Source organism: Mauremys reevesii, linkage group 6 (assembly GCF_016161935.1).
Source record: "Mauremys reevesii isolate NIE-2019 linkage group 6, ASM1616193v1, whole genome shotgun sequence".
Taxonomy (NCBI): domain Eukaryota; kingdom Metazoa; phylum Chordata; order Testudines; family Geoemydidae; genus Mauremys; species Mauremys reevesii.
This window is the reverse complement of record NC_052628.1, coordinates 110,000,907-110,028,605: the sequence shown is the minus strand read 5'-3', so window position 1 is coordinate 110,028,605 and position 27,699 is coordinate 110,000,907. Positions and strand designations below refer to the sequence as shown.

The 27,699-nt window shown below is 43.1% G+C and overlaps 1 protein-coding gene across 5 annotated transcripts in view; it reads left to right on the top strand.

Annotated features, from left to right (window-relative positions):
• The first annotated feature begins 3,644 nt into the window (after positions 1 to 3,644).
• Positions 3,645 to 27,699, top strand: part of MOB3B (MOB kinase activator 3B) — a 143,769-nt gene continuing 119,714 nt past the window's right edge. Inside the window, exons 1-2 of one of the 5 annotated variants that reach the window (XM_039545582.1) lie at positions 4,056 to 4,214; positions 21,516 to 21,618. The gene's annotated coding sequence lies outside the window, so the exon portion shown is untranslated. Of the gene's footprint in view, positions 3,701 to 3,765; positions 3,787 to 4,055; positions 4,215 to 21,515; positions 21,619 to 27,699 lie in introns of those variants that run through there. The other 4 variants (XM_039545583.1, XM_039545584.1, XM_039545581.1 and 1 more) reach the window with 4 other exon arrangements.

The window sequence follows — 27,699 nt, the reverse complement described above, 5'->3', positions numbered from 1 at the left end:
ATCAAAGGAAGCCAGTCTTGGACCTTGATCCCAAATCCACTGAAGTCAATGGGAGTCTTTCCACTGACTTCTGTTGGCTCTGGATCATGCCCACAATGGGTCACATGGCCTGCTGGAAATGTCAGTACAGCCCATCAGAAGTTTGGTTTCCTGGCGTTTCGTGGTGTGTTGTTGCTGCCTGGGCAGATTGGAGAGTGCGGAGTCTGGAAGAACATCATGTTTGCCTAGACTTTCACCCCTAATTTGGCACCTCAAGTGATGGGTAAGGAACTGCATGACAAAACATGGCGATCCTTGTGGTGGTGACGGTGTTCTATGTCTCTTTGGTGGTGGTGGTACTGAGACTATCAGCCTGAGCAAGGGAGGATCATTAGCACATCTTGCAAAATTATCTTTCACTGCAAACTTAACACAGTCCCTTCCCATATCAGGATGTGCCATTTACTGGAGACAGCTGGAGAAAAAGCAAACTCAGAATTTTGTTTTCAAAGGAGGAATTACTTGCAGTACCTTTCCCCACTGGGAACTGAACAGTGATTTCCATTGATTCAATACTGCCATGAATGACATTCCATTTCCCCGTGAACTACTATTGACAAAACACCAATACGAGATTCCAATCAATCTTTGCAGCTCCGTATTTTAAAATGCAATTTTAAGGTGGAGAGAGAGTGACACCCACACCCTGGACCACAGACACATATCATAGCTAACCCCATACATACAGAATAGGGAGTATAATACAGCAGTCCCTGATGTAACTTCACAGAAGTAAATGAACTTGACACTGTGATCTTTGACTCTGGCCTCTCTTGCCTGAGCTAAAGGAGCAGATCTATTAGCCCAGACAGTCCAGGGCATTGTTAAATCAGAGCAGGTAAGATCTGCAGGTCTATTACGGTCAGTAGAAAGCTATGATACATATACTCCTACCTCAGAAAGTGAGATCTCCTCAAAGTGTTGTAAGACACTTTGAAAGAGTGTGAAGTGAACAGAGAGATGCTCACCACCAGCAGCTATTTGTGATTACTACCACGAAAACAAAGTGGTCATGGATTGAAGTTGGAGATGAACTGTGTCTACAGCCTGTGTTCTCTGGGCTCCAGTTTGATACCAAAAATAATGTATTGATATCAGTTTCTTGATATAGTTTAATGACTGTGAAGTACAAAGCAGACAATGTTGTGTTCAAAGGCTCCATCTGCTCTAGCAAATTTTCAGATCATAAGATAGATTGTTTCTATCTTGAAAACCATCAATCTAACCTGATGCATTTTTAGATCATCCTTCATTGTTGTGTTTAGGTGACAAGGGTTCTTGAACTGGCTTTGGATAACATGGGTAATATGCAAGTGCCTGAGTAGGTGGTACAATTTTTTTTTATAATGATTGTTGAAAACCACTCTAGGATCTGATTTTTGTAATGCTGTATTTTGGGCGAGCCAATATACAGGTGACTTCTGGCATGGGTGTATCCCAATAATTCCTTAAACCTTTGTCTGTCTTCAAAGACCTGAGGAAATAGTTTTCTCAAAAACAAAACAACTCTAGTAAACTCTTAGTTTGTAACTTTTGTGCATGCATGATTTCTATTGCATTGATTAACAAACTTGATCCTGCAACTTGCTGCATGCACACCTATTGGCTTTAGTGGCAGTTTTGCACATGGAGAGATGGCACCTTGTATGAACTCAGAATATAATAACCAGAGTAAAAGAAGGTGCTGATTGAATCAAGAGATTGATGTTGAGATACACAGCCTCTATAGCTAAAATTTTCAAAGGTGCCTAAATTAGTGGTTTAAACCAGGATAATGCTGGTGGAGATTGGAAGTTTTTACCATTAACATCTGTTTGGACACCTACAGGATAGCAATTAATGGTCTCAGCACAGTTTCTAATGGACCAGTGTCCCAGTACTAAAATTACAATAACCATTAGTTCTATTGATGGTTGCTTTAGCAGGGAAACCAAAGTCTGTATGGCGATCTCTCTCAGTAGTGATTTCTCCCAAGTGGGGAAATGAAGTGCCTCAGAGGAACAGTTAGGGATGCTTGCCTGCTCCTGCCTGTGCTGTATATGTTCTGTGCATAAATAAGGCATTTCCAATGGCAGTCACTCTAACACCTTCCAGAGCTGGTTGAAGAGTGTTTTTGACCAAAAAAAAAAAGTCTTTTTTTTTTAAAGCCATTTTCTATACAGTATGGAATTTTCCAGGTTTTTGTTTCCAACAAAATGATCTGAAATGAAAGACTTGTTTTAATTCGAGTCAAATAGAACTGAAATAAGATTTATAGGAATAAGCTAGTGTGGTTGGAACACTTTTATACTGGTATAAAAGCATCCACAGTAGAGGAGGTTGATCTAATATGGTTAAAATAGTACAATTTGTGCATGTAAGCGAGCCCAAAGCTTGGTCTCTGTAAAGGGCTGCTGTCAAAGACTTCCAGGGTTAGAGGTTTTCTGCTGCCTATTACATCTCTACAGTTTCCAAGAAGTCATGTGTTTGCTACCTAAGCCACCCCCTGCAGATAAATTTCTTAGTAAGCCTTGTTAATTAATATAAAGGTTTAAAAAAATCTGACCTTGCTTATATTGCAGCTGAGTGGTGGGATAACAAGTAGAAAATGTTTTGTTCCATGTCAAAAGTCCTTCCCTGCATGCCCCAGTGTGGGCAGTTCTTTGTGCTATGAGGAAGGCGCGGGGGGGGGGGGGGAGTAAAAATGAAACAAGTTGTAAAAGAAACCTGATAGGCCGTAAACTCTAGATTAATGAAATTATTGTGGAAAGGAGAAAGACTCAGTTGGTCAGCAACCAGGTATTGGGATGATCACAGATGCCTGTGCGGTTAGGAGCGCAAGTAAGGGGGAGCTGTGCGTGCAAAATAGCCAGCCTTGCAGTTGAGATTACTGAGGTTTCACCCTGGTCAAGGAGGATCAATCCTCCTCCCTGTAAATCTCTGGCACTAGAAGGACTAGGGGCAGTGGTGAGCTGGAGCGGGTTCCCACAGGTTCCCAAGAACCGGTTGCTAAAATTAGACCTCTGTGGAGAACTGGTTGTTAAAGGGCCGGGGGGTGGGCAAAGAACTCTGGTCCACGGGCCGGACCATCCTGTTGCTCCCAGGATTCCCAGTTGGGGAGGCTGAGGCTCCCCCGGCCCTTTCCCTGCTTCCCCCCAGCTGCAGCATGGCCAGTTGCCGGCATCAGCTGGGCAGCTCAGCTGAGCTCCGGAGTCCTCTTGCTGCCGCTTTTTGAGAGGCCTGGCAAGGTGTGGGGGGGTTTCTGCTGCAAGCTCCAGGGCTGGCCAGAGGGGAGGGGGCAAGTGGGACCCCTGGCCCCAGGAGGATATCTCCCCCCAGCAGAGCTGCAGCATGGCCAGCAGCTGGGCAGCTCAGCTGAGCTCCTGAGTCATCCTGCTGCTTTGAGCTGTGGGCAAGGTAAGGGGGGAGGGGGCTGCAAGCTCTAGGGCTGCCAGGGGAAAAGTGGGGCAATTTGCCCCAGGCCCTGCAGGGACCCCCTGCCCCATGGGTATGTCTCCCCCCCCTGCTGAAATCAGAACTTTTTATAGGGAACCGGTTGTTAAGATTTTGGCAGCTCATCACTGACTAGGGGAGTATGTGAGAGGGAGTTGCGTGTGCCTGGGTCTGTTCTCTGAGGCTGTGATCTCTCCACTGATCCAGTTCTGCTAATTCAGGCTCTCTAGTGAGTGAGGTGTTCCCCTGTCTCCTTGCACCTTCCCCGGAGCAGCTGGACTGGCTGGAGCCCTGCTTGGCTCTCTCCCCAGAGGGGTACGTGCTGGCTATAAGGGTGCTGCAGGCAGCGCCTCGCACCCCCCAGTACCGTACACAGCGTCCGCTCTCAGCGCCCCCCTTATACAGCTTGTTCCAGCCCCTCTGTCAGCGTGAGAGCCGCGCCCCGGCCCCCGGCTCCCGCCCGCCTCCTTTTCGCGCCGTCTGAAAACTTTGGCGACGCTCCCCCGAGCGGCGGCCAGCGGTGCCGGGGCTGCAGCGCCCCGCGGTGACCGCCAGGGGGTGTCTGCCCGTCCCAGGCGCCGCAGGTCCCGGGCGTGTGTGGCTCTCGCGGCTCGGTGCACGCGGGGCTTTCCCGGGGGCCGGCGCGGCGCGTGGGTGGGAGCCGGGATCTCCGCTCCCCTCCCTGCACCCCAGCAGGAAGGAGCCTTGGAGAGCGCGGAGGCAGCGGGGCTCAGGGCTGGAAGGTAACTCCCCCCCCCCTGCGAATTGCTGTGCGATAGTGGGGCAGAAGTTGACAAAAGAGGAGGGGGGGATAGTTCTGCCGAGTGTGCAATGGGGTGTCCAGTCCCGGGGGCAGCTTTGCGGCTCCCAGTCCCTCTCCTCCTGCCTAACTTCCCTCCCGAAACGGCTCTGCTGCGTGATGGGCGAGAGGCGCTGGATCCTCGCTGCCCCCCAGCTGCGTTGCGGGTCCTGCGGGGCCGGACCTGAGGATGGGGTGGGCGATGCAAGCCGCGTGCTGCTGAAGCGTGGGCAGTAATGCACTGACTGGCTTCTGGTCCTGCTGCCGGGGGGGTGGGGGGGTTCTTGTGTGTAAAAGAGGAAAGTAACGTGGAGATTTCGCTTGATTTCTTTAGCCCCACCCTGTATTTAAAGAGACCCCCACTCCCCCCGACAGCTCCATTCCCACTAAATCCTGATTTTTCTTGGGGTGAGGGTGGGGGGTGACAAGGAAGGCTGCTCCAGCCGCTGGGCAACAACTGTCAAACATCTGGATTCGCAGCCCCTCCCTTCAATGCAGCGAAAGAGAATTTTTTTAATCGCTTTGCTCGTTTCCTTTGATGTTTTTCCTTTCTCTCCAGCAGCCCAAGCTAGCGAAACTATTAAACGGCAAATCTTTACCCTTATCCAAGCAAGTAGGGATCTGGGTGTCCTTTAAAGTCTCTGGCATTCGTAGTAAAAAGGGGGTGGGGGGAACCCACCAGAACAAAACAATGAATGGGCTTTTGTTTGCCTATTGTTTGAATCAGGGCCAGGCTGGGAGGCTGCGCTGGAGATTGGGAGCAAAAGGTTTGAAATAGCAAAAGCGAAATAACTAATTGGCTGTCCTTGGAACCCAAGGTATAATAGTAAATTATACTGAGGGCGATAAGCCAGTGGCAAAGCGTGTTTTCCTGCTCCCTGGATGCCATGGGAGTTTTTCTTGCTGTGCTGCTCAGCAGGGCAGGTCTTTTGTGTTGCTGAAGGATCATGACTCCTTCCTTCTGCGCCTGTGGGGAGTTTGCTTGGCTTCCCTTAGGGGAAGTGGCTGCCACTTTACTGCCTTCAGGAGATTGGGGGTTGGGGAATCAACTGGGTACATGGCTCGTGTGGGTTTGATCGATGCCTCTGAAAGCGAATGAAGTTGAAAATAAAAAACGGTCAACAAGTGTGTGCATCTGATCCTGTTGTTCCAGCCATGTGCAAAAAGGGGAGTGTCTGGTTCCACTCCAGGGGAGGATTTACAGGAAGACACAGTGGAATAAGAGAGCCAGGAGGAGGATAGCTAGCAAAGTGATCAGGTTTTTCCCCCCTCCGTGCTTAACCCTGGTTGGTGGTTTTCTCCCAGCCCTCTCTCCATGGATTGCTCTGAAATTGCAAGGCGGGAGTCTCAAATGAGTGAGCTCCTATTGTAGCTGCTCTGATGCTTTTGTGTTGACACTGACACTGAGAGGAAGGGAGTCCCAGAGCCAAAGCCTGGGGATTTGTGACCTACTTGTCACCCCCTCCTTGGCAGCTTTCAGGCACAACTCCTTACATCTTGAAGTTGCACAATACTTACTACCAGGGCTGAGTTTACTGCTTCAGCTTAGTCCAGACAGCCTGCCAAGTCTTACTCATTTGGAGACAGACTCCTTCTCCGAGTGGTGTTTTAAATGCTCTCTCAAGAAGAAAGATTTTTACTGAGTGATGGAATGAGGGATTTAAAACCTTCCTTATGAATCTTAGTGTGATGAGCCAGATGCGCAGGCTTTTTGGAGTCTGGATCACTAGCTGAGAGAGGAATAATCAGCATTTAATCCTGAATTCTATGGCCCAGTGGAGAGAGCAGGTTCAATCATCAGTTTTGATTATAAACCAGCCGGAAAAGTTCCTAATCAGATAATGATTGTTTGTATTCGGGTAGCACCCAAGATCAGGGCTCCATTGTGAAAAGCACGGTACAATCATTTCAATTTCTCAGTTTTTTTCATAATTCACAAATGCTTCTTAAGTTGGTTCTTGAATTTTAAAATAATTTTACCCACTTTTAAATGACATTTGAACAAAGGTGCTGCTGTTCCTGTTCACTGCTCTGGTAATAACTAAGCCTGTAGTAGCGTCTATTAGTATTAATAGAGCCCCAGGCACAGAGAGACTGAAGTGAGACTGCCGGTGTAGATGCTGTGCAGTGCAAGGAGCCAGCAGAGCCTAGAAGGGACCAGAGCTAGGTGGGGAGAGGGATAGGACAGCTGCCATGCGACGAGCAGCCTCTGCTGGCATGGCTCCTGTGAAGTCCTGACTGCAATTCACAGCTGCCCATCCCTGGTGACCACCTGCCTGTCCTCTGAGTGGGGCATAAAGAATCAGCTGGTGCTGGGAAGTGTCCTTTACACTTGGGTGCACAGTGTGGGTCATTTTAGCCCAGGATTATGAAAGCAGGCCAAGGGTAGCAATAAACAGCATGTTTCAAATAGTTCTAAGATACATCTCTAACCTAGTCACACCTTGGTAAAAATCACCAGCATAATTATAGCGTGGGGCAGAACTCGTCCTCTTGGTAGCAGAGGACGTTAATCTAACAGACAAAGGAAGAACAGGATCCAGTGGCTAGAAACTGAAATTCAGACTAGGAATAAGGTGCACATTTTTAACAGGGGGGTAATTAACTATTGGAATAATTTACTTAGAGAGGTAGTGGATTCTTCATCACCTAAAAGTTTTAAAATGAGGACTGGATGCCTTTCTAAAAGATTTGCTCGAGCTCATCCACAAGTTATTGGTCTTAATGCCGGAATCAGTGAGTGAAATTCTACGGACTGGTTAAAGCAGGAGGTTAGATTAGCTGGTCATAATGGTCCCCTCTTGCCTTAAAAGATGTCCCTCTCTACTGTAATAAGTTTTTTTTTTAAAAAGTAAAACCTTTTATTAACTTGTTTTGTTGTGTTCACAAACAAGTGAAGGTAGGCAAGTCCTAATGAGGTCTGTGACGTATCGGAATGAATATAAGCAGATATAAGGGTAGCGCAAACGCTAAATACTGAGAAAGTTGCAGTCCATTTGCGCCATCTCATGCAATACCTGGATCACTTTGAAATAACAAAAGAATTAAATTAATGTTTGTCATTATTGACCTGATACAGAATGGTCTAAATGTTAATAGTGAATAATCCAGATGTCTACCTTTTTCCTCACAAAAATACCTTATTGTATTCTTTCTTTCTGTCTTTCTGATCCAATAATCCAGCAAAACGCACTGGCAGTGTCATTGTTAAAGAGATACTGTCATCGGAAATGCGGTCAGTTTTTGGGGGAAAAAAAAGAGTTAAAAGATGTTTAAGCTGCTGGAATCCCCTGACCAATTGTGGTTTTGCATTCAAAAGTTCCCTTTTCTTTTTTTAAATAAATGTCCTCCTTTTCATGTTGCTGGGGGAAAAAGCCACACAAGCAACAAGGGGACATGACTGATGGAGGAATCAATGAAATGGTCAACACTCACAGCTGTCAAATACACAAAGGAAACAAACCCCTTAATAAACAGAAGTATGCATACTTCCACCTTTTCATGTTCTCTGTATGTATAAATATCCCCTGTCTGTGTGTTCCATCTTAAATAAATTTGTTAGTCTTGATACAGACTAACATGGCTGCTACTCTGAAACCTGAGAAATATTTTTGTGTCTCTGATTATGTTCATGTTTAGATGTTGTTTTTAACAGTAGCATTAAACACTTTTACTAGTATATGTGATATTTAAGTTGAAAGTGCTGCTTTAAAAATAAAAGTTGAAGAGTTACATTGTGTAACCTGAAATAAAAGAAATCCCCACACACTCCACTATCTCAGGCAATTAAACCCTCTCCATAGGAATGGACAGCTGCCTGTAAAGCCCCCATTGTGGATGAACTCTGAGTTTCAGAGAGGAGATCTTTAACATGGGTCTTGTAAAAAAACAATAGCGTAGACCTTATAACTCAAGGTAGCCAACATGTTTGTAAAGGCAGAAGTGGACATTTCACAAACATTTGTTCCAGGACACGTCTGCCTTTATGAACTCATAGTTACCTCAAGACACCTGACAATCCATTAACTCAACAGGAACAACTTCTAGTGTTGCTAAACTCTTAGTTCTTGTGCCAGTGTAAACCTAACTTGGCTTCTGAGTCTCATTGCCAGAATGAGAGCTATATCTTGCATACAGTGACCCAACCAAGTCCCACTTGGAGAGAAAACAGACTAGCAGGCAGAGCTGCTTTAAATCTCACAGAAGTATTTCTCCAAAATAGTAAATCTAATCTAACAGTCTCTAACAACAGTCTGTGGTCCCAGTGCTGCAGTCCATGCGCCGCCAACGTACCCATTGATTCAGTGAGGTTTCTGCCTAAGTAAATTTGGCAGGGTTGTACCCTGCAGTTTCTACAAAGTCCTTTGCATATTGCCTACTTTTCTGAGGCAAAAATACAGATGTCCTGCATAGTCTAAGTATAGATATATGTCCAGCATAAAGTCTAAGCATTTGAATATGAGTCCAGCATAAAGTCTAAGCACAGAGCTTTAGATATGTCCAGCATATATCTAAATATATAGATATGACCTGCATATATCTTGTATGGTACAATACACATGGGGAAATCTCAGGCACAGTTCAGTAAGGTACTTAAGCATGTGCTTATTTTTAAGCACATGAATAGTCTCATCGGATTGCTCATGTGCTTAAGTACTTTGCTGTTTTAAGGCTATAGAGCTGTTTAACAGTAGTTAATTAAAAAGAAAAAAAAATTATCATTTTAATCTGGAAAGGTTTTAATCTGCAGTGCATGTAATACTGAATTTTCCTTTGATCTTGCTGCTTTTAAGATGTGGTTCCTCGCTGCCATTCTGTCACACCTAGGCAGGCATAATCCTGTGCACAGAAGTGACACCCATCTTAATAGGCATTCTCTATCCAGAATTAAAGATTGAAATATTTTTTTTCAAAGCAGTGCATGTTTTTCATTAAGAGGAAGGGAAGATGAGTGACTAAACCCCTGCACTGCTTTGAAAATCTCCACAACTCTGCTCAGGTATGAAATAATAACAGCACTTCTGAACCTGACTGGCAGAAGATTTTAGATTTTTTCCCCTCCAGATTCTGTAAATTCATGGAAACTTTTAATTTTGTCCTGATTTTAATTTTCTTTTAGAACTGCATATTTAGAGATCTTTTGTTTTATAGTCAGAGGGGAAAAAATTGAGCAGATCTAAAAGCCATGTAGTCCTTACTTGAATACTGTGGCTGGGCTCTGAGGTCTCTTGAATGGCGAATAAGCTGACGGATGTTTGAAGACTATCATTTGTTTGATCTATGTAAGAAAAAAGGGGAGGGTGGGAGAGATTTGATTAGATTAGTGCCAATGTATGAACTGTTTAAAACTGCCATTGTCTTTATTTGTAAACTTGACAATATAAATAAAAACTTCCTTCTTAGGTGTTCTGTATTGGTGTAAACCAAAAATCCGTACCAATTGTTGAATGTAAACCATAGTAAATAGGGAGAAAACAACCCTAGAGATTACAGTGACAGGTGCATTTGAAAGTAGATGATCATAGCTGGAAACTAACCTTCTAGGTCAAAACCTCTGCTAGCCAATGCTCCTGAGCTTTTCTTAGCCCTGGTCTACACTGGGGGGTGGGGGTGGGAAGGAGGGATCGATCTATGTTATGCAACTTCAGCTACGTGAATAACGTAGCTGAAGTCGACGTACTTAGATCAACTTACCGTGTGTCTTCACGGTGGTGAGTCAACTGCTGCCGCTCCCCTGTCGACTCTACTTGCGCCTCTCGCAGCGCTGGAGTACAGGAGTCGACGGGAGAGCGCTCTGGGGTTGATTTATCATGTCTAGACTAGACACGATAAATCGGTCCCCGCTGGATTAATTGCTACCCACCAATCCGGTGGGCAGTGAAGATATACCCTTAATTTGTTTATGTTGTGCCCTTTTTAATCAATCAATTTAAGAAATTCTGGTACAGTGTCAGATCTTCTTATGTGACCTAGCTAAGATCTTGGTAACCCATACCAGAACTTTAGGAAGGGGTATTGTCTTCCTGACTCAGGCATGTGTGCCCCTGAGACTTCTTTTTTTATTAATGAAGAAATCCCTATATTTCTGAAAAGACCAAAATCAATGTAATGATAAAAGGCAACAATAAATAACTAAAAGCCATAAAACAGTTGATAGACCCAGTGAAATGGACATAAAACATTTTCCGAGCTCTGGGAGAGAATACAGGAGCGCTCTAAAAACTCTCCACCTATTTTTAGGGTAAATGTGTTAGGGCCAAATTTTCAAAAGAGCTCAGCTCCCACTGAGAGCAGTACGAACTGCTGCATGCTGAGTGCTTTTGAAATTCTGGCCTTTTCATTTTAGCTGCTGAAACAGAAGCTGAACTCTTGGAAAGCTAGCCCCAGGTATGGGGGCATGATATTTTTGAAAATCTGCCCCTAAACCTTTTACATTTTTTTTAAGCGGAAAATTGCTACTTTCTATCCAAGGGAGGAAAAAATTACCTTTAACGTCTAAGTGTTGTTGTTTTTTTAATGAAATGGTCAATAAACAGACTCTTCTCATTTCCATTTGAACTCTTTCCCGGGAACAGTTGGTGTAGTGCTTCTCTTTAGGAAATCTTTGATTCTTTGGAAGTATTTCTTCCTTTTTAGAGTGCTCTGTATGACCTCATTTCCTGAGTTGTCTATTGCCTTCTGCGTCTCTGCACCCAGACGTGTCCAGCTGCTCGATTTGCCAATGAAGTCAATTTTGGAATGTCTCTAACATAAGAAAGGCCGTACCGGGTCAGACCAAAGGTCCATCTAGCCCAGTATCTGTCTACCGACAGTGGCCCCCCCACCACCCAGAGAGAGAGTGAATAACACAGGCAATGATCAAGTGATCTCTCTCCTGCCATCCATCTCCATCCTCTGTGCATCTTGTATTCCAGGCAGCGTGAAGATTCTTGCTAAATAAATTGAAAGTCTGATGCAAGATCTTATGGGTTGTCACCACGATATTCACCTTCTCTCTAGGTTTGAGAATGGCCATGGGGAACCTAAGGTCTGTCCTTTCATTTAGACACTGCAGAGGAAATTGCCCACCCATTCTGCACAGGAGGTATCGTCGCTCTGGTTCATTTTGGCTTGTAGGAAGTGACAGTCTGGAGATGAGATTTTGGTGGAGGATAAGAATTTGATAGAAACGTCTTTGAGCCCAGATGATCATGACGATGAAGTTGTCAGTCTGTCTCTCCTTGTCTTTGTGCAGAACCTGTAAGCCGGGATAGAGTTTTGTTAAATGCCTTTTGTGGACTCCATTGTTGCTCTTCCATGACTCTAAATTTATTTATTCTGCATGAGACAGTTGTATTAATCATATTCGGAGAGTTGTGGTTTTCTCGCTTTTTAATGTCTTTGAGGCTTCTGGTTAATGAGTTCATTATCTGGCACTTTTATCACCACCTTTTTCCCCCTGTTAAAAAGTATGATATTAAGTAATATACTGTGGACATATAATATACACTATCCTATAACGGACTGATCAGATCCCAAACATGTCCCCTCCTCTCCTCCTCTCCCTCGGATGCTTGGAGTAAAGCATTTTCCATACCGTCTGCTCCCAGATCGTCAGTGGTTTCTTGCTCAGCGTGATGGTTGTGTTTTTCTTTTTGTCCCTCCCTCACCTTTGACCATGCTTCCAAGTGGTAATTGAAGCATTAATCTAATGTTTTTCTTCCCTTTGCTGCACACTCACATTCCTCTATAGAGGTTAATGGTGAAACTCCATTGGCATGAGCCAGGGCAGGATCAGCCTACTACAAATTTCCGGGCTGCCTTGATATTCTGAAAGTGAGAGAAATCTTCAATCAGCCGTTCAGAGCCTCACCCCAGTTTCTTTGGGTCACAAAGTCTGGCTTTAATTATTCTTCATGTGGGGACCAAGTGCCGAAGGCTGCACTATTGAAATCAGTGAGTGTTCTGGGTGCACAAGGAAGGCTGGATTAGACTCTTACACTTAACACTGTCTTAACTTGGCCATGTGAATGGCTTTTTCTTTCTAATATAGCAGTTTTTTAGAGCTCTCGGGCTGAACTGTTCTTTTTCAAACTTGTCTATTTTTTTACACTAAACATATTAAAAGTTTTTGATCAGGTCTCTGTTTATTGGTACCGAAAATCACTGGGCAGAAGTTAACCGAAACTTTAATAAAGCACAGATGGTTAACAGGATGAGGCATCTTATTGATTAGTCTCCACGGAGTTTGGTTACCAGCTATGGGAATTTATAGGTGTTAACTACAGGGGAGCATTCCGGGAACTCATTTAACTGAATGCTGTTGAAATTGAGTGGAGGGCAAGGAGAAAAATGAATATTTAATTGACTTTCAGGTCTGTTCCCTAGGGCCTAGTTCATCCCAAGATTGAGCTCCTGGAATGCTCCCCTGTAGTTAACAATTTAAGGCAAATCAAATAAATGTACTGTGTGTGTTTTCATGCCCAGAAATGTACACATGCCACTCCTGTTTGTTTCAACTGGAAATAAACATGAGTATTAGCAGGCAAGTTGGGATCCTGTGGGTTTAACATTTTTCACATGAATTTTTTTGTTGAAAATGGACCATTTTTTAAAACAAAATTATTCAGGAAAATTTGGCAACAATTTTCATTTGGGGGTGGAATTTGGAAATATTTGAATAGATTTAAAAAAAAATTACCTAAGCATTTACTGAAAATCAAGTTTTTAGTAAATAAACTTTCAATACTAATTTTAGCATTTTCAATAAAAAAATTACTATAAAATTTTGATAAAAATATTTTAAACCCCACAAACACCCCCCCTTTTTAAAAAAAAAAGAACCAAAAAACTATATTTCAGCCAGGGGTAGTGTTGTTTCTTCACTAAAAAGTGAGAAGAGGAAAATAAAAATATTTTACATGTTAGTTACCTAATTCTCCCGTATCTAGGCACCTATGAGAGCTCATTGGGACTTGGGTTTTTTTACCATGAAAATTTGTGATAGAAACTAAAATATTTGTTGCAGTTGCCTGAAAACCAAAAATAAAAAAAAGGATTTTTTTAAAAGAATTGTAATTTAAAAAAGTTTCAATGAAAAAATTCTGACCAGCTGTACCACTGATTGTTGTAATTGTACATGACATTAGAGTGAGCTTGTGCAAAAAGACAAAATAAAACTACAGCGGGAAGTAAGCTTCTGGGCCAGATTTTTCAATTCATGTACATTTGTGTAGTTCCACCAGTTCACACCGGCTGAGAACCTGCCTTTCTCTAGCTTTGTTTTGATAGGTCAGTGTCTCAAGTGTGGGCCTGTATGGAGTGTAATGGCAGGGCTTGGTTTGTAACATGGCTTGAGATACTATCCCTGTTTTAATTCCAGTCCATTGGAAAGATGAGCAGTGACGGCAGAGCTGCTTGATAGGATGGCATATGATCATGAGTTTCAGGAGATTCTTGTGGGGTCCTTTAGCCTCTCAGCAGACTCATTGTGTATTTGAACTTCTGTCTCTGAAGGCTCCAGCTCTGGGAGTTTTCAACAACTGGCTTGTAGCTTCTCTTACACTCTTACTGTCTAAACCCTTAGATACCTAGGAGAAAGGAAAGGTGAATAATTTCTTGTCTATATTCTCAAGCTGTTCTTGGATCGTTGTTACACAAAGAGATGCTGAATACCAAGCAGTAGAGCAGAACTTGCAGCACTGCCTCTGCCCATGTGGCCTGATGCTCGTTACTCTGATAAAACTCCCACTGATCTCAATGGAAGCTCTGTCTGAGTAGGGAATGGTTTGATTTGCTTAAAATACTTTTGTTACAGTCAACATACTGTTCAGTGATTAACACCCATTTCCAGATCTATTGATTACAAAGGATATCATGGCTAAGAACAGACTAAAGCATCATTTATAATTTTGTCCTTGGAACTAGTTCTTAAGTAATTGCCTTTAGTAAATCAATATTAACATGATGTATGTGCCTTTACATAAAAGATCAGGACTATTTAAGAGATGGTTCCTTCACCTCTGTATTTCCTATTACATCTTATCTTTCTCCATGTGGCTGTTTTTTAGCAGGCTGTATGCACTTTGGGGCAGGAACTGTCTATTTTTAGTGTATTGTCCAGCATTGAGCACATTTCCAGAGCTTGTATGAACAACAAGAATACTAGCATGAACAAATAAATCTTTACCTGCATGGTGCAAAAGAGGTATGAATATCTCTTAACACATTGCTAGTTAACAAGTGTTCAGATTTAAAATTTTGGGGCTATTTAAAAAAGCCGAAGAAAAGCTGTAGACAATGTCTCGTGATAGCAGATTTTAGAATCGAATGCAACATGGCAAAATGAATAACTACTCAGTGCTAACACTGTTGTTGACCATTTCCAGTGTCTGCATTTGTTTCACATGGGATGCATGTATTTAGGAGTGTGTGTTATTTTGGGGGTATGCCTGGCTTTCTGCATCTGATGCATATAATTGCATGTACCAGGCAAATCTTTCTGGAAATTGTATGTATGCGAAGACCACTGCACCCGATTTCTCCAAACTTGACTTCATGTTGCAGACTTGGCTCAAGGAAACGGTTAGATAGAGTCTGTCTTTCTTAAAGAGCTAATTGCGAATGACTGTATACTTTAAAGTGTTTTATTATTGTTTACATTTATGTATAAAAATACAGCCACTAATATTTTCCATTTCATAGAATTTTTACTTCCCTGTGTTTGAAAACCTTTTTGTGTTTATGCGTAAACCCTACTTACTATGATTGGACAAGAGCCATAAATGACATCACTGATATTTCTCCCCTTCCCTCCCCCCCCCATCACTTTGTCAACTTATATGGGGCAGGTGATTAACAATATACTAGACGTTATGAGATTGTGAAGATACAGACGAGACACTGTAACTCAGACATGTAGTGCTGATTACAGTACCTGGCCTCTGGCAACTGTGGGGAGAAGTATATTAGTGTTTAAGGAAGACAGCATTGTGATCTGGATTAGGAGTGAGACAGTTATCATTTGTTACTCATAATAGGCAGCCTCTTTTTTTGTCTGTGTGGTTTTTTTTTTGTTTGTTTTGTTTTGTTTGGTAAGTGTAGTGCTTCTGAGGGGACTGGATTGACCAGTTTGAATGGGGGAAATCCTCCATCCTCAACACACGGCAGAGTTGGTTTGAGTTTTCTCACACTGTCACTGTGCCTCAAAGGGACGAGATTCTAATGTTTGGCATGTCCTCGGAAACTGCTGAAAAAGGTGGCTGGTGCTAGTGATCATCTGCTAGAAACTAAACCAAAATCACCATCAACTTGCTGCATGTTGGTCACTGAACCCTGGCAAGATGCCATGGAAATGCTATGATAACTTTTTCAGCCACTACTGACCTGTGTCAAATTTGAACAGGTAACCTGTGGTTTAATGGTGGCTCTGTAGCCCATTATCAATTCCTTTTCCCACTAGTTCCTCCAGTAATATATATATATATATATAGAGAGAGAGAGAGAGAGAGAGAGAGTATGTAATATAGCTTGTGTTCTTGTAACAATCAGAAAAGACTCATGCAAAGATGCATCTTTTATAGTAGTTGTTTCAGGTTATCCCCCGGACAGTTACCCTCTGCAGGAAATCTCTGAATTGTGTAAGTCCTGAAATAGCTCTCTGCCATTGAATGGAGACTCAGATGTAGCATCATGCAGTATTCTTTCCATCCTTGCATCTCAGTAAAATTCTGTGATGCACCAAGTCATGACTCAAAACCAAAACCCTCTCATGGGATTGGCAATGGCACTTGCTCTCAAACTCTTTATCTTGGCAGTGCTGGTGAACTGGAGAATAAGTTGTATTGTGGTTTGGAGAACAGAATGCTACAGGAGTGTGGGGGAATCAGCTTTCACAGCAGAAGTACCTTAAAAGAAATTTGCAAAATCCTTGGGTAAGGAACTGTTTGAATTAAGCAGCAAAAGAAACCCACTAACACTCTTGGAAATGAAAAGTGACCAAGTGTAGATTTAATTTCGGAAAGGGCTGTTTGTTCTTACTGAAGGTTTTGGACAGGGGGGAAGATAGGCTGTTCTTCAGGTAGCAACGGGTTGGCTTAGTCATCTGGATATCAGGAGCCTGATGATTACAGTACTTAAAGCTCCTGTGGCCAGTCTGGTCTACCTGTTGCTGCTGCTGCTGATTCTGGTGCTCCTCCATTAGGAGGTGGTCATATGAAGGCAATGGCAAAGTGTACAGCACACTGGACTGGGGCTCAAGAGAGCTGGGTTCTGCTCCAGGCCTACAAGACACCTCACCTCTCTGTGCGTCAGTTTCTTCGTTTGTAAAATGGGACTAATGATACCGACCTCCTTTGTAAAGTGCTTTGAGATCCACTGATGAAAAGCCTAAGAGCTGGGTTTTGAGCATTCTTATCTATTATGCAGCACACTGTTAGTGTCCTGCAGGTGAAGGATGAGGTTTGGACACGGGCTCACCGTAGTCCCTCTCTTTTTCTCACCTGTTGGTAAGATATGCAGGGTCTTTAAAGCTGGAATAATCAAAATGCCGCAGTGAAACTAGAGAACAAAGATTTAGGTTTTTTTCTCCACTAGTAGATTAAAATTCCTCAAAGATAAATTGCAGCCTATTACAACAACTAACCCTAAGCCATAAATCAGGGGCGACTGATGGCTACAGTACCTTAAGGTGATGGTGACAGCTTTATTGTCTAATGGGATTATAAAGACAGTAACCATTATTCAAAAGCTGCTTAGTAGACAGTGGGGTACTGGCCGAACATGCTGTCATGCTGCATCTCTGAAGCTATAAAGACTTGTTACAATTTTTCTTCAAACTGTGAGGAAGCTGCCTTATTATTGCTATGGCGATGAGGCAGTGTTAAACTGATGGGAATGTCAATCTGAACTTTTTAAGTAATAAAAAGTAACTAAAGTTTATCTCAGAAGGACAGCAACTGAGTCCACTGACCTAGCATCCTTCCCAAAAGGGTCACAGGGGCCAATCTGATGAAACAGTCCACATTTATCAGTAGATAAGCACAGTTCAGAGCAGCTGCAAATATATTTATGTACTCTCCTTTGAAGGGAGCAGTATGAATGGTGGTAGGATGCCGCTTGTTATAATTGAGGGGGCATAATGGCAGAAAACTCTGGCTCTCATTGACACCAGATTATAATTGGGGCAGATGAAGTAACCAGCTGATTCAGATCTTCATACATGGCTAGGAGCATATGGTGAGAGAGTTTAGCTAAGTATGCTGGGCTGAATCAATTTGTACAGAGTATTAAAGCGAGTAAGATCTTGGTTACCTTGCCGTAAAGGCAGTGTAACTCCATGGAAGTATGCAGACTTCACACCCGTGCAACAGAAATCAGAATCTAGTGCAAGAGCTTTAACACAAAATGTGACAGGACTTCATTGTAAAGTTTCAGTCACACTATAGAGGGCCCAGATTCAGCCCTAGCATAAGCAGGTAGAACGCTGGTCAGTGAACAAGTGCCTGCTTGAATTTGGCTCAATAACTGTAATGGAACTCTCTGGGTTAGATTCTCATCTGCTGTAACTCTGCATAGCTCCATTGCAATTAGTGGAGCGGTTGTGTCAATTTATAACAGATGGGGATCAGCTCCTTACTCTTTTAAAAACAAACAAACCAAAAAAAACAGTTGAACCATCCCATGGTAAACTTGGGCCTGATTCAGCACTGTTGCTACATTTCTACCCCACTTCAACCCCAATGATTTCAATGTGGTGACAATGGCGTAAAACTGGAGTCACGCGGTAGTAAATCAGGGCCTTTATAGCTAGGAATAATTGAGACTGATTTTGCTGTCTCGTGTCTGTAAATGAGGAATTAATTCACTGATTTCAGTTTAATTTCACATGTGTAAGAGGAAAATCTGTCACAATTATGCTCATGGAACAAATGCTCTCCCTTCTCCTTTAAAACCTCCTTGAGGTTTGATTCTCCTCTCATCTATTGATACCAGTTGGAGAACAGAATCAGGCCCAAATTCTTTGTTCTGAAGAGTTTATGATGACCTTCCAGTGGTGTTGAGGGGTGTGTGTGTGTGTATAGAGGGGAGCAACACACGATTTCAAGTGAGGAACAAGCAGTAATAATAAAAATAACAATATTTAGCTCTGTTAGGAGCAGGTGAACTATTACAATTTTCCATAAGTGTTTATTAAAAGAAGTCCAAATACAAATGCAAAAAATATGTATTTGTTGCAGTTGCTCTGATCTGAGATCAGTGCCCCATGGAGTCCCTAGGCATTGTGCACACACCCATAGAGATCTACTTTACCCAAGAGAATGGTTTTGATTTGAAACTCTCCTCTCTTGAAAACACAGAGAAGGAGAGCGCTTCCTGACACATTTCTCCTTCAGTGATTTCTCTTCTAAAGTAAAGCGGCTAGGTAGAGGCTAGTCTCTACACACTGACCTTTCACTAACCTAGTGTCAGCTACACATCTGCTGTGACTGCATATGTGTAAGTACTTGCACCAGGGGACTGAGGGAAAATGACTCTGATGGGTTCCCCTCAGGGTGCCACCTGGAACTGGGGTACCACTGAGCCCACCTGACTCACCAGCCAGGGCTCCTTCTCACACTATACTGCTGTGACAAATTGCTAAGCTTTCCAAGCTTGTTTTTCCACCAGCATTCACACTGGAGGGACACACCCAGCTGTAGTAACATGCAAACAGGCTTTCTGACCAGGAAAGCTAAAGCTAAGGCACTTACCAGCTTCTCAGGCACACCCCTCCTCTGAAGGGTAAACCCAAAATTATCCCGCCTTGTGGTGCACAGGGAACTGTACAGCATAAGCTCATGAAATTTGCCTCCTCCCTCAATGTGGAGAGAGAGATGCAACAGCTTTTTGCCCCCTAGTTATTATTTTCACACACTGATTTTAGACAAAACAAAATAAGTTTATTAACTACCAAAGATAGATTTTAAGTGATCATGAGGGATAGCAAACAGATCAAAGCAGATTACCTAGCAAATACAACAAAAACGCAATCTAAGCTTAATATACTAAAGAAATTGAATATGTGTAGCAAATTTTCCCCCTAACTCTTGTTTTAGGCAGATTGCAGAGATTCTTGAAGGCAAGCTGCCCTTGCTTTCAGCTTAAAACTCCAGGGATTCCTTTTACAGGCTAGACATTTCTCTAACCTGGGTTCAGCCCTTCTCCCCCAGTTTAGCCCTTGTTTATCAGATGTGTTTAAGCTGTCATCTTGGGCGGGGAGCCAGTGAAGAAGAACCATGATGATGTCACTCACCTGCCTTAAAAAACTTTGGCGTAGGGCGGGAACCCTTTGTCTCCCAGTTTGATCCCCATGCCCAGTCAGTGGAAAAACAGTAGTATTCTAAGATGGAGTCCAGTACCAGGTGACTTGGTCACATGTCTCTGTAGGGCCATAGCAACCATGACTTGGAGGCAGCTTGTAGCATCCTCAGGAAGGCTCCCCAATGGGAGATTAGCATCTTCTAACACGTATTATTTTCCCTAATGGCCCTTCCCAGTTAGCCATCTAAACTGATTGCATTCTGGCTAGTGGGCGTTCCCCAGGTGTAAACACGTTTGTAATAGATACATAGACAATATTCCTAACTTCAGATACCAGAATGATACATGCATACAAGTAGGATAATCATATTCAATAAATTATAACCTTTTCAGTGACATCTCATATGCCTTATCTTGCACAAAGTACATCATAATTGTCATAATCATATCATATAACAATATATCTATGAAAAATATAGGGTGTAGTGTCACAGACTCCACTGATCAAATTAGAAACTGTGACGCTCTGTGATCTTTTAAAAATAAATAAATAAAACAAGTCCCACATTAATGCTTCACCTCTGAAAAAGCTCCCTGGAGTTTGGCAAGTGACTCATGTTCCATAAAAGAACTTGTTTACCATAAAATGAGAGAGAATGTGACTTTTTTAAAAAGATCTCACATTTTAGATCACATTTTTTTTTAAACAACAAATAGAGGAACAAAAGGACCTATTCACCTCATTATGTTGGTTTCACATTGAAGGAGGAATACCTAATCCCCTTCTGCTGTTGCGGTGGACTAGCAGTATGTGCTTCCATGTAGGATGTCTAGGAACTGGTCTTGGACCAGCCCTTTTATTCCCAGGGTCTCTGAGAGTGGTAATGTTGCGTAGGTCAAGAGTTCAGGCTTCACTAGTGGGAGACAAACTGCAGGGTTTGAAAACTGTGGAGACAGAGGTGTCTTGTGGTTAGACCTGGGGACTAAGCGTCCTGAAATGTGGGTTCTAAGCCCAAAACCGACATCATCTTGATGGTGACTAAGGGAACACCATTTAATGTATGTCTGTCTGAGTCACCCTTCTCTAAAATGGGCATAATAATAATTTCATCGCTATCTCATGTGGTCAGGATATCATGAAGTTCAATCAATGTTTCCCTTTGATATTGTTAGATGGAGGTGGTGTATTAGAATTATGCTGGTCAGAAGGCTGAAATTTGCTATATTAATTCCTGAACTGGTGGCCGAAAAATCATGATTAGTCTGAGGAAATAGTGATGGTTTTAAGATCTGATATTTTATGGATTACCAGGACTACAAATAAATGCTTTAGACTGTATCTTTGGATAGATGAGTGCTGTTTTTTTCATATTCGTTCATAGCCTTGGCAGACTATCTGATACTGGCCCATGAATTCACATCATTCTCATTCTTGACTCTTTCCCTGGTTTCTGTTATGGCATGAATTTAGTAGCCATTATCTCAAGAGTTATTAGAGCTAAAAATGAGATTTTATACTTTCTGAAACCTTGGGATCCCAGTTTTCAAATGGTACAAAGCATTCATCTCTGAAGTAGAGTGTTTCTTGAGATGTAAAAGCAGCAAAGAGTCCTGTGGCACCTTATAGACTAACAGACGTTTTGGAGCATGAGCTTTCGTGGGTGAATACCCACTTCGTCAGATGCATCTGACGAAGTGGGTATTCACCCACGAAAGCTCATGCTCCAGAACGTCTGTTAGTCTATAAGATGCCACAGGACTCTTTGCTGCTTTTATAGATCCAGACTAACACGGCTACCCCTCCGATACTTTTCTTGAGATGGGTAATCAGAATGATAGGATTCTGGATATTGCAGTCTGACTGAAATGCTTTCAGGACTGATAAACTTTATGAAGTCCTGGTTCTACACTGTTCATCAAAAAAGAAATGCTTTTGATTGTTGGAATGTCTTGTGCCTTTCAACAGGTTGAACCCCTTGTGGTTAGTTAAGTGGTAACATTGTTGGACTCTGAATGCAGTTCTCTTCATTTCCTCTCAGATGAAGGCCAGTGGTTGCAATATAAAACCTGTAAGTATTTATAAGGCAGCTGTCTCCTTTGTATATAAGCATTGTTGAGAGTGGGGTCGATTCAGTCAAGGAAAAAATTGGAGGGATAATCAAGATTTCATCTAGAGCATGGAGTATCTACAGAGGGGAAATAATAAGGTCTCAATAGATGGCACAAAAAGAAGGGACAAAATCTGTTTGAATTCCAAAAAGCATTTCAATTTGGTTTTATTAACAACTGTTTTGTGTGTTTTATCTGTCAACCTTCTCTTTCCCACAATCCTCTGAGCGGGTGCATGAGAAGTGGGTGGATGTTGGGTCCATCCTGCCAGCAGGACGGACCTGGTGGGCACAGGGGTCAAATTCATTGATATTGGTTAGACCCTTTGAGCAAGAAGGCCATCTGCTCCATATGCCAGAGTCCATACCAGCATGCCAGCTTTATGCATTTGTGCCAACAAAATCTGGATAGAGAAGACCTCTTGGATGGCCTGACAGGTGCTGGAGGGATGTCGTGGCTTCTGACCTCACCTGCCTCGGCCTTAATATAGAGCAGGCCTCCAAATTGGCAGGAGATTGGCCTCTCTGGAAACGGGGGATACAAAGTCTCCACTAGGAGGAGAATTAATGATTGTGAAAATAACAAGATATCAAGAAACCTGGGGCGTTCAAATGTCCACACTTAAAAACAAGATTGTGCTGGTCCCCAGAAATCTCCTTGCAGCCATACATGTCTGTGGACCACTCTGCTGCTGTGCCTTAGGCTGCCCTTGGCTTCAGTTACATAACATCTGTTAAACTCGTCATAAATCAGTTGTTATAAATAGTTGGGCTAACAGTATTGCTCTGTCTTTAAAGTGGTCATCTTGGCAGCCAGTAAAATTAGCACTCAGCAGAACATTGGTGGTGGTGATTTAGACTGGGAGTATAAGGTTCCAGATGCTTTCCTATTTGCACCAATTAGCGATATCTGCATTTTAGTCTTCTGTCTTTCTTTCATCTTTCTTTGGTGGGGGGCGGGAGGAGGAAGAGTCTAGCCTTATTAACATTGTGTACCTGTATGGTTAAATTATCCCCTAGCAGGTACAAAATCAAGATGTCCTCATAGATTCTGCAAGAGAAACATAATCTCTTGTAATTACTTTGCATACCAAGTGACTTTCCCTTCCCATAAACAAGCAACTTTGTTGTGTGTCTTTCTTCTCAAAGAGGTGGAAGGCCTGTGGACTTGAATCACAGGATCAAATAAGCTAGAGAGGGAATACACCGCTAAATAACCTTATCTATCCCCGGCCAGTGTAGAAGTGTTCTCTAAATTTATATTTTTTAGATCTTTGCCCAGTCAAACAATGGGGTGTCCACTACTTCCCTTGTGAGAGTGTTGAATACTTTAATAGGATTTTTGTAACTTCTGTATATTTAGGGATAGAAGCCTGAAGGTCGAAGTTTCAAACCCTGCTCGTGCCCTATAGGGGTTCTTAATGTGCGGGAAATATGGGCTAGCAATTAGAGCAGGGAGTTGAGCCTCTTGGCTTACATTCTTAGCTTAGCAGTGACTCTCTGGCCTTGAACGTGTCTCTTCGCCCCTGTGTGCTTCATTCAAAGGAGATACCAAACCAGGAGGCAGGAGACTTGGTATTTGGGTTCTGTGGCGTGTGTTATGCAAAAGGTCAGATTCAGTGGTTGCGATGGTCCCTACTGGCCTTGGAATCTATGAATCTCACCTTCAGGACGTTTTACTTAGAGCTATTGTAGAGTGGTGGTAGTACATCCTCCACCACGGCTCTTAACTGCCAGTGGATGGGCTTTTGCTTTACTGCAGAAGGTAGGACTGAACAAGCAAAACCTATTTAAGAAAGAAGAGCAATAAAGTAGAAATCCTGCTCCTTTAGTTCTTAAAGACAGAATCGTTACTTATTTGCATGTTTAGAGAAATGTTACTGGCTAGGGCTGAGATTGCAGCCTGTTGCGTGTGAGCTATAGTTCCTCTCTTACAGAGATAGGGGCCAGTTACCTACAAAGCAATGTAATATTAGTATTGTTATGTCCTATATTATTATGTCCTGTAATAATAGAAGATAGAATAAGGTCAATATATATTTATAGGCTGTGTTATATATAATATTAAAGCAATTTATGTTGTTACTATTGTTATCTTGTAATCTGTAATGTATAATACTCAATATAGTCCTGAGTTATCAAAAATATATGCATACAGTACCTCTGTGGTGCAATGGGGTTGCCTTATCTAGAAGAAATTTGTGCTGCTGACAAGCCCCTGCAGTTTTAATATGGGAATGGGTTTGGGTTCGAAAAGAGTTGGCCATCATGGTTGGAGAAAGAGGAGGGGACTGTTAAGTTTAGTGACATGCTGTTGCCCAGCTGAAATGACTTCAAGTCTGAATCAGCTAGCTAAATGAAATTTAAAAATTGTCGCTAGTAATTAATTCCACATATAACTAAGAAGTTAGTAGCAAATGCTATTTGGGATGTCTTTGTCAGTGAGTAAATATACAATACTGTTGTCCCAGTGTTGCTGCAAGAGCTGGGTATGTGTGGGCAAATAGGACATAAGGTGAGGAGGGAGTCCACTTTTGTGTAGTTTGACTTATCATTATGGGTGGTACCATCAGCTTGAGGTGCCAGATGGAGTTACATCCATTTACACCAGCTGAGGATCTGGTGCTGTGGCTCCAAGTTTATCAGGCCAGTTCCCACTGGACAGGTGTCCACATTGCATAAACAGCTTCCACCAGCAGTGCTAGTAGGTAACTTGGTTAATAATTTTGGCTAAAAAGCCAAAGATTGAATGGGCATGGATACATTATTCCTTTCTTGCTTGGGGGTGCCACACGCTGACGGTTGATTCACATTGGTAGAGTGACAAGGGATAACATGTGCCTTTGCTGTCCATCTTGTGGGCCAGATCCTCACCTGGTGCAAATCAGCATAGCTCTATTGACATTATTATTCTACTGTGATTCATCCCAGATTAGCACCGGGCCCTGGCTTGCTGTGTGCAAAACAAAGGACTGCAGTCTGAGTCTACCATTCTGGCATCTTGCACTAGCACTAAATTGGCTAATGCTCACGTACACAGGGCACAACCCTGCCCTGATTCTGGCACTGTTGGCCAATACGTGATGTATGTGATTGGCAGAGAAATAGAATCAGGGATCCAGCATGCTGATTTGGGACTTGCCTCCCCACTTTGCAACTCATTTGTATGGGAGTTAGAGCAGTGCTGTCCTAGACACACGCCGATCTAGCCACCCTCCGATTTCCTGAGCTGTTTGCAGATCTTTGTTCCTAAGGAGCTGGGTCTCAAGTGTTTTTATTGGAATCCATAAGAGGAAACTCTTTTGAAACAGGGAGGAGTTCATGGAGCAAGTACCTTTTCCATCGCAGTGAAGTCAGTGAGCAGCCCAAGCTTTTAGCTCTGAGGATTTATTTTGAAATGGCTCATCACAGCTTTTAATGTAGCCGAGTCAGCAGAGCAGGCTTCCATGCAACTTAGCGATATTTTGTACTGTGAGTGAACCAAGTAGCTGTGGACGTGCCAAAACAAGGCTGCAGACCAGCTTTTCATGAAGTTTGTTTCAAAGCCTACAATGCTGCCAGCTTTAAATCCCATGGTAGAGAAAGAAATATGGCAAAATATTGTTCTAGCTGGAAACCTGTACATCAGGCAAACAAGTGGGCTGTTGTGCGTCACTGGTGGGCTGCCAAAGCATGCCGCTCTGCTGTAAATTTCTTCATCCTGGTGTGCTTGATGCTTCCCAAAAGAGTATGAGCCTGAACCAAAGCCCATTGGTCCAATCACAGGCTTTCCACTGATGTCAGTGAGCTTTGGATCAGGCCCGGAATGAGCTGCACTTTTTAAGCTTGGCCCTTGGCTGTAACATAGGACAGTTGTAGTCTCGCTGGAAATAGGTTTGAATTACCACCAAGGAAAGGAAATTCTTTTCAGGCATTTAAGTAGCAAGCTGCTGGCACAGTTCCAAGAGTTTTCATTTCCATCTGCCTGCCCAGGCAACTGAGTGAAACTGTGACCGGTCTCAGTAGACCAGTGGTTCTCAACCTATTTACCACCGTGGGCTGCATATGCATCTCTCTGTGTGTTATATGGGCCATGTCCACACACGATATACAATACCTGTACATCTCCATGGGCTGCAGCCGTGTGCTGATTGGACCGCGGGCTGAGACAATTGACAGTGGGGAAAGGCCAACACAGCTCCTCTCGCGTGAGCTCTGAAGACACCACAGTGACGCATCTCCGAGCACGGTCAGGGAAGAAAAATGGGCTGTGCTAATGACCTGACAGTTACATTCAGTGAATCTAGTATTTAAATCACCACCAACTGTACTGATACACGTCAGAGGCTGCTCTTCAGAATGTTGAGCAGTGAATGCAGTAAGCAGAAATCTGAGAAAAATCAAAGTCGGTTGCTTCTCCACCCTAATGATTACATGTCTTGCTCTTCCCCAACGTGCTGTTGAATGTCATTGATGCTTTCTTTAGGGAGTTACAACAGAACCTTATTAATTAGTATTAATGATGAGGAGTCCAGTGCAAATTGCAATAGCTTTTAAATCAGAAAATTTTAAAAATTATCCTTTCTGTCACAGATACCATGCAAAAGTATATAGTATATACTATTTATGATTTAAAAAATCATAAGTTTAATGATTTCAGTTATTTAAACCTGACATTTCACTGTGTTGTAATTATAGGGGTCCTGACCCAATAAGGAGTTGTGGAAGGGTCACAAAGTTATTTGGGGGGGGGTGTTGCGGTACTGCTACCATTACTTCTGTGCTGCTGCTGGCAGCGGTGCTGCCTTCAGAACGGGGCAGTTGGAGAGTGGCGTCTGCTGGCGGGAGCCCAGCTCTGAAAGCAAAACCGCTGCCAGCAGCAGCACAGAAGTAAGATGGCATGATATAGTATTGCCACCGTAACTTCTGCGCTGGTGTCTGCAGAGCTGGGCCCTCAGTCAACAGCCGCCACTCTCCGGCCGCCCCGCTCTGAAGGCAGCAGTGAGAAGTAAGGGTGGCATGGTATGGTATTGCCACTCTTACTTCTGTGCTGCCCGGCCAACAGCTGCCGTTCTCCAGCCACCCAGCCCTGAAGGCAGCACAGAAGTAAGGGTGGCAATACTGCATCCCCCCTAAAATAACTTTGTGACCCCTCCATCAACTCCATTTTGGGTCAGGACCCCCTATTTGAGAAACGCTGGTCTTCCCTGTGAAATCTGTGTAGTATAGGGTAAAAGCACACACAAGACCAGATTTCACGGATGAGGGGGAGACCAGATTTCACAGTCCATGACACGTTTTTCATGGCCATGAATTTAGTAGCGCCCTAGTAATAGTATATCCTTTACATTTCTTTTGACAAGTGCAGTTTAGCGTTGATTTATTTTTTCTCACGCTTCATGCTAGACAAGTAGTTGGTTTGTAAAAGTAACTAAGTCTTAGGAGCATGAGTCCACACTACTGCACTTGGTTATGATGTCTTTATTGCTGGCTGGGTCTTCTGCAGAGATTGAAACTGGCACCTTTGGAACTGAAAGCATGTCAGAGCTCAAGGACTAGTTCGGAACTGTGGGAGGCAGTAGCGGACTCATAAACTGTTACACATGGTATAGCCACTCACGGGTGGGACAGAGAGCCTGTCCGTGCTAGCGTGGGTCATGCGAAGTGGGAGGTGACTGCATTGTTTGTGTATATGAGAATTATGAAGTGAAAGGAAAAGTAGTATGGTCAATAAATGCCACAGCGTCATCAGAACAGATCTGTTTCAACACCAACTCTTCAGAACGTTTTAGCTTCCCATTGTTGCTGCCAATGAAGGTGTTTGAAGCCACAGCCTGTCCTTGTTCTGGATGTAGAACTCCCAGTGAGGTTGCTGTTAGGTTTGCACGCAGACTGAGGACCTGATTCTCATAGACTTTAAGGTCAGAAGGGACCATTATGATCATCTAGTCTGACCTGCACAATGCAGGCCACAGAATCTCACCCATCCACTCCTGTAACAAACCCCTAACCTATGTCTGAGTTATTGAAGTCCTCAAATTGTGGTTTGAAGACCTCAAGCTG